Genomic DNA, 17,920 nt, shown 5'->3' with positions numbered 1-17,920 from the left:
GAAGGAAGCTCGAGGTAGTTAACCTGACGAACGCAAAACCATTCGACGCAACAAAAGCTGAATTAAAAATATGGGTAAGAGAATCGTATAAGGCCTCTTGGAATAATGAAACGGTGGGTAGAACCACAAAGATCCTATGGGGTGACCCTGATGAGAACAAGACGAGAAATCTCCTCAAAATGAGCAAGTCTGAAGTTAGTATGAGGGTACGTGTTCTGAGTGGACATACAAGATTACGAGCACATCTATACAAAATAGACCGTGCGAATTCAGACGAATGTAGAGCATGTGGAGAGGATAGTGAAACTCTAGAGCACTTTCTTTGCCACTGTCAGGCATTCGTGATGTAATAAATCCATAAGCAACTGCTCCAAAAAAGAGCAAATTGGTGTCTGGTGCTTTTTCCAAATTATTAGACATAGGGAGTAAAAATCATCTATGTTAATTTTAGTATGAGAATTCCCAAACATTACGTAATTTGACCTTCCACAGTTTATGGGTTAAGAGGATCCGATCGAAAATACTTTATTTAAAATGTACATAAGTAAAGAATTAATACGCATTCTCTGAAATATTACAAAAAAAATCGATTTTCTCTAAATCCGCCGAGTTCAAATCGCAGGTACAGCTAAACTGTAAGAAGTATTGATCTAATTTTCTACCGTTTTGTTCCTTTATCTGATGTCCATAAATCCCCACGGGATCTCCTACAAATTTTAAAATTTATTTAACAATATATGTATATATATATATATATATATATATATATATATATATATATATATATATATATATATATATATATATATATATATATATATATATGTGTGTGTAACAAAGGTGATTTTGGTATCTTTTTTATAACTTTTTACTAAACTAGGAGACAACTGTTTCGTACTTTTTTAAAATTCAGTCCTTTTTAGGAGTAATGGGAGAAAACTGTATTTTTGGTACTTTTTTTTAGCACATTATGAAAACTTTTTCGATTTATTGAAGTATTCCTGTTAAATTACGGACTAACTCTGTAGTATTTATTGAAACAAAATTTTTGCAATTTCACTGAGGGAAAAAGTACCAATAAGGGAAAAAACGGGAAATTTAATTTTATTCAAACTCATTGAGCCAATTTGTATAAAATTTTAAAAAGTAATTTATTTCCTCACACAAAATAAGCTATTTTTATATTATTTTGGAATTAGAGTACGAAGGCCTATATAGGACCAAATTCGAATAAATTGTTTGGTACCTTTTTGAAAGCACTATTTTTCTGGAACAAATTAATGCAGATTTGAATCGTTTGAGTTTAATCTGTGATATATAGATTTGAATACGGAATATTTTGTAAACTTAATTCTCAAAAAAGTATTATTAGTACTTTCCACTAAGGTAGAATTTATTCCAATTTTGGTACTTTTTCCTTCTTCAAATGATACTCTGTATGTTTTATACTATGAATTCAAAACACATGATTATTAAACATACACGATCCTCATTGAATAAAGTTCTTTAAGAGAGAACTTTTTAGTACTTTTTATCTCATAAATGGTACTTCTTGAATTTTCTCAAATATTCAACCTAGGAACATAAATTTTAACATACATGGTCTTGACTGAATAATATTCTGTAAGTGGGTACTCTTTGGTACTTTTCCGTTCTTCAAATGGTACCTTTTGGTTTCTATAACGGTTAACCGGAATACATCCTTATTAAATGAGAATTTATTGAGAGAGATTTTTGTACTTTTTCGTTTTTCCGATGGTACTTTTTGATAGTTTTACGATATTGAACATAGAGATATAAAATTTAAAATATAGGTACCTTAGTAAATGAGAATCTACTGAAAGGGACATTTGTTACTTTTTCATTCATCAAATTATATTTTTTGAATTGTCTATAATATTGAACACAGAAACATAAAATTTTTGATTAAATAAGAGATATTTTATAGTACTTTTTTTTCAAATAGTAATTTCAAAATTTTTTATAATGTGGAAGCTAAACGAATGAAACTAAAAATACAAGCTTCTTCCTGAATGTGAATTTATTCACGTGATATTGAACGTAAAAACTTAAACATTAAAAAATGTTAATCAATTTTAATTTTCTATAAAAGTAAACAAAATGTTGTATGTATTTTGGTTAGGGTAGCGAATTACCCAGGGTATGCTAGTTATATATATATATTTTAAATATATATATATATATATTATAAACCTTTATTATAAAAGGTTTATAAAACAAAATTTCCGTACAAAATCTTATTTATAAACTGTTTATAAAATACAAATTTTGTTCGTGAATAAGGGGGTAAGTAACTAAATGTTTTTTTAGAATATATCACAAACAAGTAAATTTATTGTCACATTTCGAATTCTTGTGCTGTGAGACACGTTAATGGCCTGGGGAATTTGCAATAACTTTTAATTTTTCAACCAGTTTTTGTATTTTATATCTTTCTGAAATGCTTATTCTGTGCACACTACGATTCTTTTACAATAAATTGAATTAATTAATGGCAAAATTTGAGCAAAAACTGAAAAAAATATTTTTTTCTCTGGACATTTCAGAGCCGTTGCGGTACCTGTTAACGTTATCCTATCCTGGCCTAGCCTGGTATTTTGCATGACATCGTTTTACAAACCAAAGAACAATTCGGGAGGGGGAACGTTTTGTTTGCTTCATACAACTTGGAGCACTCTAATGTGCATAAATTATAAGAATTTGAATTTTTAAAAAATAATTAATTGTTTTCTTTCTTTTTTTATTGTGGAAATAAAAATACATTTTATAAAATTCTTACTAATGAAAGAGAAATAAATAAAAAATTCAAAGAAATTAAAAAGTATTTGTTAAAATTTCCAGTGAATTTTAATAAGAAAATCTTCTGCTAAATGATTGTTATATTTTTACACATAAATTATAAACAAATACGAATTAAAACATAAAGCTTTTAAGAATGTTTTGTTTACTTGTTTAATTATTTACTTATTTATTTATTTAAAATGTCTGTGTCATTAACAAAACGCTTTTGTCAATTACAATTATGCTCAATTTAAAATAGTAATTAAATTTCTTTAAGCAGACTGATCAAAGTGGAAAAAGGTAAACACACGTAGTAAGCAAATTATATAAGAATTGTGATACAGAAGAAAAAAAAAACAAAAACAGCTATTTGTAAAAAGTATGAGAAAATCAACAAACAACAAGAAAATCCTTATACAGACTAAACGCGTAGTTCAAAGCAAAAAATAAAAATGGGAAACATTTTTCAAGCCAATTGGTGTAAAGGATATAAACAAACACACCAACATAAACAATGAGATACCCAAAAGATACAATTGTGTATATGTGTATGTGTGAGGACAAAACAGGATAATTTATTTCTTTAACTGTGTAAAACCGAAAATTAACAAAAACAACAACAAAACAAATACACAAAAAATTGCTATTATTGTTGCCGAGTTTTCGTTTGGTTATTGTTTGGTTTTGTAGTAATAAGAACAAGTTAATACAACATTAACACAAGAGAAAAAAATACCTGTAAGAGAGAACGTCTAAGTAAATGAAAACAAACGCAGGCGTATTAAAAAAACTATATCCTGAGAGAGAGGATAATCAAAATTATCTACAACAACAACAAGACCCCCCTTAAATAACAATAAAACCAAACTCTCACACATACCCCTACAGCCCACTGCCTTTTCGTGTGTATGTGTATATTACAAAGGAAAACACAACAACCATTAAGTATATAACGAGTGGGTGGGTGGCAATTTGGGTGGTTCAACTGTTACCGACTGGTACTAAAATTCCAGGCCAAAAAAAACACCGTGTATACACAGGCATGTGATATTTTCAACGTGTTTAAGCCACCAGACAGAAGTTACCTTTGCTCTGGCCTGGACGACAAACAATACAAACGGTTGATCGTCGTCTAGTGTAAAAAAATTCAATACAATTCAAATATAAAAAAAAACTAAAGAAAGATACAAAAGAATTTCAGAGCTTCACATAAAAATTTCTTAAAAATTAAAGAAAAAAATTTTATAAATATTTTTTCAAAGAAAAATATCTTTTTTTTTTTAAAAAAAGAAAAATAGTGTGAAGAGAGAGTGTGTCCCAGTGAACTGAAATTTTAAAAAATTTTATTTTAAAAGTCAAATAAAAAGAAAATCTTTTATTTTCAACAAAAAAAAAATCATACGAAAACCTAAATAAGAAAAAAATCTACCAAAAACTGCAGTGGAAACAGTAAAAATACAGAAAAAATTTCTTACGGAAAAATAAATTTAAATTAAAGTGTTAATTTTATAAGAAAAAAAGTTTAACAAGAAAAAAAGAAGAAATTTTAAATTTTTTTCAACTTTAATTTTTTGCAAGTTTTGACAGTGGCGTCCAACGAGTCTAATCCTAACGCCGCCACAGGCAGTGGCACGGGTGAAACGGCCGCTTTATTTTCGAAATTCAAAAGTTTTTCTATCGGCAGTGGTCCCAATTCACCACAACGAGTTGTCTCAAATCTACGCGGTTTTATAACAAATCGTCTAAGTAATATATCCACAAACGATACAGGTATGTAGTGAAACTAAACACCTCTGAATTATATAATATTTTCTTCAAATTTCTTCGTTAAGAAAAAAAAATCGTTAACAAAGAAAAATCCATAGAATTTAAATTTTTAATGACCTCTTATACCAACTAGAAAAAAATGTGTGTATACTTCTATATAACAAAAAAAGTTTCTTAAAAACTATATAGTCAAATACATATGTATATAAGCAAATATATAATGCATACATTTATATATGTATACATTTGATTTACTTAGGACTTGTATATAATGAAACAAACAGCAAAACGGAATAACAAATAAAAAAAAATCCATTTTTCACTTTATCATTTTTAGTACCTATTCAGCTACATATTTGAAATTGCTATTCAGCTATTTGAAATGCCTTTGCTTGTACATATAGTCTGTAATCAGCTGAGTACCTATGGAATTTTTTGGCATTGAAACATTAAGTCTCCATTTCTACTCTGACAATTTTGTATACATTTGTGTCTATTTTTTTAGGTTCCTTTTTAAAACCTCTTTCTCTTTGAGTGTGTTAAACTTGTGCTCAAAATACTTATGTAATATTTATTTTCCAATTTTTCATTTTATTTCATTGGATTTAATTTTTATATAAAGCAATTATTTTTTAAAACATTAACAAGATTTTTCCAATTTTTTTTAATTGACTTAACTTTTTTAAAAATTTTGAAATTTATAATGAGTTTTTTTAAAGCTTTCCTTACTAATTGTTAAAGTCACTTGTTTAGTACAGCTTAGTTTAGCTAAAAAATTCAGAAAAATTTAAATATTTTAACAAAAATTTCCATTTTAACAAAACTTTTAAAAACTTCCCAAAAAAAGGATATATGACAAACTATCAAACCAAAGCAGCTATTACAACAAAATTTATGGTATATATAAAGAATACTCCAGCACGACTTAAGCTTGCATTTTGAAATTTTTGTTTTATCAAAAAATAATATATTTTAAACTAATACTTAAAACTAATTATAGTACAATTTATGTTTTAGTATACTCTATATACCCACCAAATTTTGTTGTAATATCTTTATTAGTTTTGAAATTTCTCATATATCCTTTATTATGAAATTTTTAAAAATGTAGGATTTAAGGATTATTTTGTTTCAAAATTAGAAAATCTACTAAATTTTACTCAAATATATATATTAGTTTTGAAATTTGTCATATATTCTTTATTATGAGATTTTTTAAAATATAGGTGTTTTGTAGAATTAACTTTAAGAATTTTGAAATTTGTTTTATTAGATTTTTTTTAAATTTCAAAAATTTCTAAAAATTATTATATTACAAGTCGTGCCTTAGTATGCTTTATAAGCTCAGCAAATTTCGTTTAAAAATCCTTATTATCTTAGAAGTTTTCTCTATATCCTTTTTATGAAAGTCATAAACTTATCATAAATATTGTGTTTTTAATAAAGAAATTGTGCTAACATAAGATGAATAACATGGTTTAAAGAGAATATTTCTTTTAACAAATATTTTCTTAATTTTTTAAATACAAAAATTATGAATTTTCCAAATTTTTCATATGACATGACGTATTTTAGTGCTTTCTTTTTCTTAACCAAGTTTTATTATAAATATTTTTATTGGCTATGAAATTTTTTCAAATATCCTTTTTTCTAGTGTATTAGAATTGATTATAAACATTTTTTGAAAGTAGAAAATTAAATAAATATTTTATTCCAATTATATGATCATTTCCAATTTACTGCATTTGCCAAATCTCCATTCATTTTCAAATGAAATTTTGATAGATATGGAATGTAATTTTAAAAATTTGATTCATATTGAAATAATAATTGAATATAATTTTACCATCCACCACCATTAATGGTGATAGATGATGTATATAACTTTGTTCTCTGTTAAAAAGTGTCGAAATCGGTCCACAAATTCCTATACCTCCCATACTAAGGCACATATTCCACGATAATGAATTTTTTGTTAAATACTTCTTTTAGAAAGAAGATATCTTTATAAAATGTGAACAATTTAAGTTTTATATAAATGGAATTTATATGAAAAAAAAAAATTTCTGTATCGGTCCATAGTTGGTCATAGCTTCCATACAAGGTTCCCTTCTGAAAATCAATAAAACGCACATAACTCATTACTAAATTAAAATATACATATAAGATTTTGAGCAAATATTGCTTTTATATACAGAAATGTTAATGTAAATTTTTTCGTATCGGTCCACAAATGGTCATAGATCCCATATAAGGTCTCCTTCAGAAAAACACTTAAACACACATAACTCATTACCAAATAACGATATCCATACAAAATTTAGCTCAAATATAACTTTTGTACGCAGAAATGTTATTTAAAAATCTATTCACGATAGGTTTAGATTTGGTCATAGCTCCCATACAAGGTCACCTCCCGAAAATCACTTAAACTCACATAACTTATTTCTAAATTAAGATATCCATACAAGATTTGGCAAATCAGTAATAGAATTTCGAATTTTGTACCTTCACTTGTCTATAATGGAACCTATAAAACATAATAAGCATTAATTAGAAACATAATCAACAAAAATATGGACATGACTAGATCGTCTCAGAATCTAATATAGACCCAGACAATATTATATACTTTCATGGAGTTACCATCAACATTTCGATGTGTTTCAAACGGAACCCAGCAGTTCGGTGGGACAGTCCCGTACTACCTATTTAACCTACCCCTATACTTAAGGACTGCCCAGGTGACTAGCTATTTTAACATGAACTTTTCCTATGAGAAAGTTAATCATCACCCTATAGATTACGAAGAGACAGACAAATATCTCTCTTACAAAGACGATTATCTTCACCTTCGTTTACAAAGAGTACATCTGTGACGAAAGACGAATTAGAGTCAATCAGGTTTTTAGACGTATTTTTCGGATGCATTGACTCTTTGTCTAACTGCTGGGAAAAGTCAGTAGGGGATATAAAAACCAATACAGCTAAAAACTGCACATTACATTAGTTATATATGGGGCGATATGAAATAGGGCATTATTTTATTAGTGATTCACAATTGGAAATTTATGATTATTTTCAAAGGAAAAATGTGGAAAGAATTTTTAAAGACAAAAAGCTTTGATACACGGTTTTCAGATCTTACAACATTGTCAGTAAAATGTCTAAAAATCATATGAACTTACATTTTTTCTTTTGTAACGATGCAACCACGATGTCAGAAAAAAGCATTACTGACAATGTTACAACACAAAATTTATAAGTTGACAATGTTGTTAGACATTTTCTGAACATTTTACTGACAACATTGTAAGATCTAACAACCGTGTATACATAGCTAAAAACTGTTAAATTTTATTAAAAAAATAAATAAATTTTGCTCAGATTTTAAAATTTAACCATGATAGTATGAATTTAACAAAAAATATATGTTTGACATGTCCTTGGAGAAAATTATATATATAAAAAATACATATATAGTTATCCAGCAAAAACTTGGTAATAACCACTTTTTAAATTAATTTTAACACTTCATTACGATTTAAAAATCTATGTCAAAAACATGAACTTCACTGTAATTACAAAAATATTTAATAATGCATACAATTCAATTAATACTTATTATTGTTCTGAACTTGAAAGTCATAAATATAAAAATTTCTTTATATATATTATTTTCCAACTTTAATTCATATAAATTAACAAATTAAGAGCTCATATATAATTCAATACAAATACAAACACGAATGTAAGTGTGTGTCAAACATACATTATTATCTGTCACTCAAATAATCCTTGAAACTAAAATTTAATTAATTATTTATAAATTTACATTTGTTTCTACGAAATGACAAAATAAGCTTTATAGAAAAAAAAACTAAGTAAAACATCTACTTAAAATGTCAATATTATTATTTTAACAATAAAATGACAGTCAATATGACAATTAAAATTACAAAAAACATAACAGTGTAATTTTATATTTAACCTTTTTTTTTTAAAAAAAGTTACAAATATACTTTGTTGTTAAACATTATTTTTCTTCATTTATATCCAAAACTATGTATAGAGTAACTATGTAAATTTTATCTTTTTCAAAGTTGACATAACGATGACACATTTCACTGTCAAACCTTTTTCATTTTGCTAACTTTATGGTTACAACTTTTTTTAATTTTGATAAATAAAAAATTCTGGTTAAATTCATTCTTATAAGAGAAAAATTGAATAAAAGAATTTTTATTAATTAAGATGATGGTCTTTTTTTGTTTTTGGTTGTGTAACTTTGAACATAAGAACTTTTTTTGTGGTTTTTATAATCTAATATCTAAAAAGAAAATTTCCTGAAATTAATTACATTTGAGACACATTTCACATTTATTTCCATTTTATTTATTTCCCTAATAAAGTTAATTTTAGTTTACCACAAAAAAAGGGGATAATTGAACGTTGTGTGTTTTCTTAAGCAAATTTGTTAGCAAAAATCACTTAATTATATAATGACCAAGTTTAACGTGGCTACTCTTGGGATGTTTATTTCTTAATTAGTTTTTTTCTTTTTTTATAAAGAGTTGTTATTATTTTTATTATTGTTAAAAAGAATGTCTATGTATGTATATAAAAAGCTCTTTGATTAAACATTTACATATATATGGGGTTTAATTGTTGATAGATAAAGAGTTTTGTGTGAAATTCATCTAAAATAGCCTTAAAAATGGCGACTAAACAGACTAGTCCATAGGCTAGTCACCAGTTCCAATAGTCCATAGACTACTCAAGACAGAGTATATATATTCTAGTCAAAAGACTGGTCCACAAATTGATCAACAGACCAGCCAACAAATTAGTCTATCGACTAATCAACAAAGTAGTCCATAGACCAGTTAACAGTCCCTTGAGTAGTCAACACACTAGTCCATAGGCTGTTCAACAGACCAGTCCATTGTTTAGCCAACAGATTATTCCATAAACTAGCCCATAGACTAGTCAACCGACTTATCCCTATTCCAGTCAAAAGACTAGTACATATGTAGATCAATTAACATACTAGATTAGTCAAGAGTCAAGATAAGTCTAGCCGAAGACCTAGTTCATAGACTATTCAACATACGTGTAAAAACTAGATTCTTACGACTCTACTTGCCGGTTTGTTCCTAGTAAACTATCACTAAAAATTCAACAGACTAGTCCATATACTAGTCATCGGACTATTCCACATACAAGTCAAGAGACAATTTCAACAGCTAGTCAACTGATTAGTCTATTCTGCAGACTAGTCCATAAATTTATCAAGAGACCAATCAACAAATTGGAACATTGACTAGTCAAAAAACTATTTTACATATTAGTGAACAGACTATCCAACAGACTTGTCAGCAAATTAGTCAACAGATTTTTCAGAAGAATAGTTAATAGTTCAGACTTATCCATATTCAAGCCCAAAGAGTTGCCCACAGATCAGTCTACAAACTAGTAAATTGACTAATCAACATACTTCTTCATAGCCTAGCCAAAGGATTAGTCCATGGACTATTCAAGTCAATGGATTAGTCCATAGACTAGTTAACAAACTTGTAAAAACTAGATTCTTGTGATTCTACTTGACTGTTTGCTCCTAGTAAACTATCCGACTATCACATATAAAATTCAACAGACAATTCCATAGACTGGCCAACATAGTAATCCATAGCAGATTAGTCTATTAACTGATCAATAGATCCATAGACTAGTCAGCCTATTCAGCAGTCTGGTCAAAAATCTAGTCAACAGACTAGTCAAAAGACTAGTCAATAGACTAGTCAAAAGACTAGTCAAAAGACTAGTCAACAGACTAGTCGAAAGATTAGTCAACAAACTAGACAAAAGGCTAGTCAACCGAATAGTCAAAAAACTAGTCAACAGACTAGTCAAAAGACTAGTCAACAGACTAGTCAACAGGCTAGTCAATAGACTAGTCAATAGACTAGTCAACAGACTAGTCAACAGACTAGTCAACAGACTAGTCAACAGACTAGTCAACAGACTAGTCAACAGACTAGTCAACAAACTAGTGAGCAGACTATTCAACAAACTAGTCAGCAGACTAGTCAACAGACTATTTAACAGACTAGTCTATAGAACTGGGAATAAAACAGTGAATGGAACAGTGAATAGACTAGTTAATATACTAGTCAGTAGACCAGTCCAAAGATTAGTCCGTAGATAAGTTCATGGACGAATTAACAAATTAGTCCATTGACTGGTTAACGGACTAGTTCATTGTCTAAACCATAAACTAGTCTATCTACTAGTAACTAGTTTAGTCAAAAAAGTTTGAAAAATAATTTTGTACATTTAAACCTAAAAATGTACTATTTTTTAGAAAGTTTAGTACCATTTCAAAATTTTAGTTTTCTAGGTTAGAACTGTATTGTTATCTATCCCAAAGTAATCTATCACGAGACTGGTTTTGTTTCAGTTCCTTCGCTTTAGAAAAATAACGAATTCACGGATAAATTCCTAATAAAGTCTGTTGCTGTATTGTAAATGTTTGATCAAATATAATTCGATACAAAATCTATCTCCGAAGCACTGGTCACAGCTGCCAATTTCCCAATTTTTTTACTTCTTGTACTTTAAATTAATAAAAAATAAATTAATTACCTAAATAAATAAATTAAAAAATGGTTTTCAATAACACATTAAAAACATTCAGTGTTAACAAAAAAAAAAGGAAATTTAACTCTCTACTACAAAAAAAAAAAATAATAAAAATTTCAGTAAATAATAATAGATTGCATGACAAAAGAAAAGCTTTTGTTAACAAAAATAATCCTTTAACACTCGACACTTTTTTCATCATTGTTGGAAGAAACAAGTGTATCTATAAAAATAAAACCCACTTAAGTTGAACAATCAAGCCACCCTCTTAAAGCCAAATAACCCTGAACATATTTAACACACACACACAAAATCTAAAAACAAAAAAAAAAAAAAAAACACATGATGGACCCAAAAAAAAAATCATAGCCAGAACATCAAGTAAAAGGGGTGGCCATTTGTTAGAATTTCATGCGTATTACAAAAACAAAAAATTTTATTTTATTCTAAATATTTGAATGTTTGTTACATGTTGAGTATTTAGACAAATCCAAAAATATCTTATTTTGTTCAAATTTATCGGATTTCAGTTGTACACTAACGTAAGGCAAACGAGTAAATGAGGAACTGGCAAGGAAAAGAATGTTTTGAAATTTATGAGTTAGAAGGTTAAAGGTCTCTTAACTAGTGAGTGCTGTGCCCAATTGACAAATGAGTTGGAAAGCAATTTGTTAAGCCTGTTACATGAGTGTTGCTTGTTATTGCCGTTGCTGTTGTTGTGTATACGAAACTTAATGAGAAGAAGGCATACTGCCACTAAAAGTGGCAATAATAAGGATAACGATAATAATGATGAAGTGATGCGGTGTGGTGGTGTGGAGAACCTCACTACAACAAGCTAATAAATGTTGCAAACAATTATGTTTATTAGTCACAGCTCTAGGAATGCGGCAGGAAAATAAGTAATTGAGCAAGTGTTTCTTTCTTAGTTTTAACCATAAATGAGTTAACTTATATTAAGTAAGTTGTTGGCAAGTAAATCATTTGTTTTTCTTTTCTTCTTTTCCATATTTTCCTAATAGTTTTTATACCGTTTATGCTTTAGTAAGAAACTGATACATTTACATTTAAAGTTATAAATACCGGCTGGCACTTGACTCAATTCACTTGCAACACTTTATTTTGCCGCACTTAGGCTTTTTCTAAGGCTTCGTGGTTTAACACATGTTTGAAAACAATTAACCTTAACATGTGCTAAGCTATTTTTATTTTAACTATTCATACATTACTTACTCATGGTATTTAACAATGTTTCTTTAATTAACTAAACTAAACATGATGACAAGAGTTAAAATGTATAACACTTTTCACACACTTGTACTCTTACAATTTACACTGGGAGAAATTTGATGGAAGTTTTTTGCTAAAAAATGTATCATGTGTAAAATACAAATTTAGGGCAAAATAAAAGGTTATTTAACGATGTATATAGGATTCGATTTTATGACAAATGTAGGTTATAGGTAAAGTTTTCCGAATTTTCTAAAAGATTTCTTAATTAATCTCCTTTTTATACCCTCCACCACCATATATAAGTTTGTCATTCCGTGTGTAACACCAAGAAATATTCATCTGAAACCCAACAAAGTATATATATTCCGAATCCTTATCAAATTCTCGATTTAGCTATGTCTGCCTAAAACACGCGCATGTTAAAACTAAGCAAAGGAGTAAACCAAATTCACCGAAAATATTCATTATTATCCTAAGCAGTTTGACATTGAAAATCAGTAAAATGGGTTCTCAACGTAAAAAATCATGAGTAAAAATTTCAGACTCTCGAGTAGTTTTCTCAAAAACTACTAAAGATAATTCAATGAATTTTATCATACGCTTCTTTTTTCGCCCAAGGATCAATTATGTTCAAAATCAAATCAATCGATCCAATATTTCCCCCATACAAAGGTAGATACACATCTTCGGAAAGGGATTTTGTCAAAAATATTGGTATCACCAACAAATTTTGTAGATATGTATGTGATATAAACAAAAATCATATTACCAACTTCGATCTGTATCGGTTCATAATTGGTCATAGCTCCCATATAAGGTCCATTTCCGAAAATCACTTAAATGCACATAACTAATTAAGAAATAAAGATATTAGAATAATATTCGTCATAGATAATGTTTTATGTATGCATATACGACTCTATTTTTATTTTTTTTTCGGATCGGTCCATAACTGGTCATAGCTCACATATAAGGCCCACTTCCGATAACAATGCAAACGGACATTTTTCATTACTGAATGAAGATATCAGTATAAAAGTTTGTCATGAATGTGTTTAAAGTACATATAAACCACCATGAGAAACATTTTCCGGATCGGTCCATAATTGGTCATAGATCCCATTTAAAATTGTAATAAAATTCCGCATAAATAAGTTTTTTATATATACAAATCACTCCCAAAATTTTTCTGGATAGGACCATAATTTGTCTAGACTCCGATATACGGTCCACTTCCGAAAATTACTTAAGCGCTAATATATTTTTATACCCTACACCACCATAGTGGGGACGGCTGGCTGGCTGTCCATGTAAACCTTGTGCGCAAGGTACAGGTCGCAATTTTCAAGATTGAAATTTGGACCATACATGTTTTTCGGCCCACCGACGAAGCTTATTGAAAATGGTTGAAATCGGTCCATTATTTCACCTAGCCCCCATACAACCCTACCTCCGAAAAGGGCTTTTGTGTTCATAATTATGTTAAATATTGTAGTATCTCTATATCGCCCATGCCCGACTATACTTTCCTACTTGTTTGTATATGTATATAAATCTTTCTGAAAAATTTTTGGGATCAGTCCATAATTAGTTAAAGCTGTAATATAAGATCCACTTTCTTAAGTCACTTCATCCCATACATATTTCATTAATGTATAAGTGTATGTGGATAAAATCTAATAGAATAGAATATTGTATGTATCGATAAATCATTCTGCGAAATTTTAATCGGATTGGCCAATAATTGGTCATATCTTTTATAAAGGTTATAAACTTGATCAAAGTTAGTTCCATAGATGTATAAAGCAACTAAGAAATTTCCTCATCACGGAATATCTAAAACTACTTAGATGGGTTTTAATAAAAGTTAGCATACAGGTGGAAGGAGGTATTTAAGATTCGTCCAAGCCGAATATAGCACTCTATAACTGGTTTAAATCGAAATTCATCACATAGCGATTAAATTGAACAAATTTCCGCTGTGTAAACTACGCACTATTTAAATTCAAAGAAAACTCCCAACATTACAATTTAAAGTAAATGAAATTTCTAAGCTGACGCCATAAAAGTTGTCGTTGAAAATGTCTTACGATAAGTTAATATATAAACGAATGGATTAAATATTGATTTCAAGTGCAAGAGGCCACAATATAAGATATTTTCATTAAACTACTACAATAACAACAACATATTTCACATAGAGTGGAAAAAAAGAAAAGAAAACTAGGCTAAATGTATTTGTGTAGTTTAGTGGTATTTAAACCAAAGAACTTGGATTTATGCATCATGTACTCGTTAAAACTTAAAACGAAGCAATAAATTCATTAACAAAACTTAGATACAAAGAAGAAAAACAATAACAAAAAACACCTACAAAAATCAATTTCTTAAGAAATTTCAAAAACATTTAGGTTTTTAAAATAAATCATGAAAAAGAAGAACACAATAGAATATATTCACATAGCAGGATTAGCACATACATCATCACTACACCTACACATTGAAGGAAAGATCCTTGTAACATGAAACTTTGTTTAAAAAAACATACAACAAAAAATCATATCAATGTATAAAATCAGCACGTAATTATTTACATTAGATTAGAGATAGCTCAAGTCTTCGTCTTCGATACAAAATGTAGAAATGTAATCCCTAGAGATACATGTATGTATGTGTATGAGTGTGCGTGTGTAAATAAATGGTATAGTATTTTTAGAGCTTAAAACACTTTAAAGAATTTTATTGTATTTTTTGGCATACAATCCCCAAAGGTATACTATGATTTATATTGATGACAAAATATTAGCAAAATGGTAATGGAAGAGAAAATAAAGGAAACGTGTATATTTTTTTATTTTTTAAATATATTTTAGCAATAGAATAGATGGAAAATATTAAAATAGAATATCTTTAAATTCGGTTAAGATTTTGAAATTCTTTCGAAAAAACTAGTTCTAGAAAGAGTGAAAACAGAACCATTTTATATTATGGATAAGCATCAATGGAACTAGTGATTACTTTTAAAACTCATTCTCTCCAACATTTTGGTGATTCCAAAATAAGTACATAGTTCCAAGGAGTTTTGAAGACACTAGCTATACATCGCTACACCACTAGTGCAAAGCAACGCATAATAGTTTCGAAAAATTTTTGGAACCAGTTGAATAAAAAATCCAACAAAAATCACTTAAAAACATGTAAGAACATATAGTCGGTCATGACCAACCAAATAATACCCTGTAAAAAACACCCGGTAAAAAGTACCAAAATTGATACAATCCGTTGTCAAAAGTGAGCTTTGTTTGTTGATATTTAGACAACGGATGTGTATAAAATTTAAATAACGCCCAGATATCATTTTGACAACCCCCGTTGACATTTTGACAAGGCATTGTTGTCATTGCAACAACGCATTGTTGTCATTTACGTTGTCGATTACGAACATATACATAGTTGGTCATGACCGACCAAATAATACCCTGTGAAAAAACCCGTTAGAAAAGTACCAAAATTGATACAATCCGTTGTCAAAAGTGAGCTTACCACGATTGTTGACATTTAGAATAACGCCCAGTTATCATTTTGAAAACCTCCGTTGGCATCGTTGTCATTGCAACAACGCATTGTTGTCATTTCGATTACGCTTTGTGTTATTTAGACAACACAACGTTCTGTTTGACAACATAGCGTTATCACTTTGATAACTCATCGTTTTCACTCAGAATAATTTGACAACGTCATATATTATTTATAGTTATTTTTTATAATTTCATAACGTCGTGTATTTTTGTTGTTAATTTGACAACCATCCGTATATACTTTGACAACGAATGTTATGTTATTTGGTACCAAGCGTGTAAAATTTTAAAACATCTTTTTTCCGTCTGTGTATAAGTGATTTATTGTGGACTTTGTATGAGATCTAGGGTCAAACGAGACCCGATCAGTATTATAATTTAGACTTTTAAACAAAAATTCGTTCCAGTTATGTATTCTCTTTCTTCTGTAAAGTGAATGATATATCACGAAGTATAGCATATAGTAAGGCTTTGTTCCTATTAATAGCAACACATTTTTGCTTAATAGTTTTTCCATTAAATTTCCATTATGTATATATAAGGCGTGATATGAATGTGCGAAAAAATATTTTCGATTAAAGTTCTTATTTACACAAGGCCATAAAATCATTAAGTAGGCGTGAAGATATATATTTAGAAAGCTTTGTGTATACATAAACAACTGGTATATTTCTCATAAATTTTCTTTTCTATAAAATTTTATGTTCCTCTTATATAAGAAAAACACATGCTGGTTAAATGAATTTCTTGAAAATATTTATGTTTATGCGTTTATGTATGTTGTCTACTTTTAGGTGTTCTTAAGTTAATGCCTACTTTTAGTTGGTACATTATATTTACTCGTCTTTCTTATAGTATATTCCCTAAAGACCAGTTAATATTTGTTACAGTTATAACCCGGTTTATTTTAGAATATACGACCGCTATTATTAACTTTTGTTTTGAGCTAAAACTTAGATAGTAAAAACTTTCAGTTAGAATTTGCCACCCTAAAAGCTATGCTATGAAAAATGTTAACATTTGCTGTATAACTAATAATGTTACAACCAAGCTAACAAGAAAAAGAAAGCAATCATGTAGTTTGTAACACATTATTACAGGCAAACAATGTTGTTTGATTCTTATCAACAAAAACACATTCTAATATCAACCACTTTTCAAACGTATATATTTTTGGGTGTATTATTTGGTTGTTGTTTTACTTTTCTTGTAGTATCATCATTTATTATAAAACTCCCTTTTCTAATTCATTTGTATAGTCTATGACTTTTACTTTATTACCTTGGGTTTTCGTTTTCATTCCCCCTCTTATCTGCCGCTTTTGTTTTGACATAAAACCGCTATAAACTTATTGAGCTACAGTGTAATACAATCTTGTTTTTACTTTTTATACAAACGCCTTAAATGCTGCAACATGGACACAATGTTATTATTTTTACTTCTTGTTGTTGTTGTTTTGATGCTGCTTTTGTTGTTGATATCCGTTCGTTGTAATGTATATATTTATTGCCTTTGTTTTATGTATTCTATTACAAAGACCTTTTGGCGCATTATGGGCACAGGAAAAATATGATAATTTGTTTGAGAAAAAGTAAAGATGTTGAATATTGTATTACGCCTTAAGGTAGACTGTGTATAGAGAAATGTCAATGAAGCCTGAAAGTAGGCTTTATATTTCTTAAGAAATTTATTTTAATGTCTACAGAAATAGCTTGAATATAATGAAAAAAAATATGTTTTGTAGGAAGTGACACACAATTTGTGCCAACATCTTCTAGCAAAAGTGAATTTGCTCTGAATTCTGAATACATATATACATCAGAATTCAGAATTATGCATTAAAATAAAACAAATTTAAATAATATGTTTTAGAAAATTCTTTACCTTTGACATTTTTT

The 17,920-nt window shown here is 28.6% G+C and overlaps 2 protein-coding genes across 2 annotated transcripts in view; both read left to right on the top strand.

The window, feature by feature from the left end:
• Positions 1–3,874: 3,874 nt before the first annotated feature.
• LOC119602903 (choline O-acetyltransferase) overlaps positions 3,875–17,920 on the top strand; it is an 84,461-nt gene continuing 70,415 nt past the window's right edge. Inside the window, exon 1 of the mRNA XM_037954702.1 lies at positions 3,875–4,572. The gene's annotated coding sequence lies outside the window, so the exon portion shown is untranslated. The remainder of the gene's footprint in view (positions 4,573–17,920) is intronic.
• The window catches only part of LOC119602904 (vesicular acetylcholine transporter), a 29,697-nt gene continuing 16,140 nt past the window's right edge, over positions 4,364–17,920 (top strand). The window contains exon 1 of the mRNA XM_037954703.1: positions 4,364–4,572. The gene's annotated coding sequence lies outside the window, so the exon portion shown is untranslated. The remainder of the gene's footprint in view (positions 4,573–17,920) is intronic.

Source organism: Lucilia sericata, unplaced genomic scaffold, assembly GCF_015586225.1.
Source record: "Lucilia sericata isolate MDLA Ls3-8-SP2 unplaced genomic scaffold, ASM1558622v1 Contig000264F_arrow, whole genome shotgun sequence".
Lineage (NCBI taxonomy): Eukaryota > Metazoa > Arthropoda > Insecta > Diptera > Calliphoridae > Lucilia > Lucilia sericata.
Note: the sequence above shows the minus strand (reverse complement) of the source record. Positions and strands in the feature narration are given on the sequence as shown.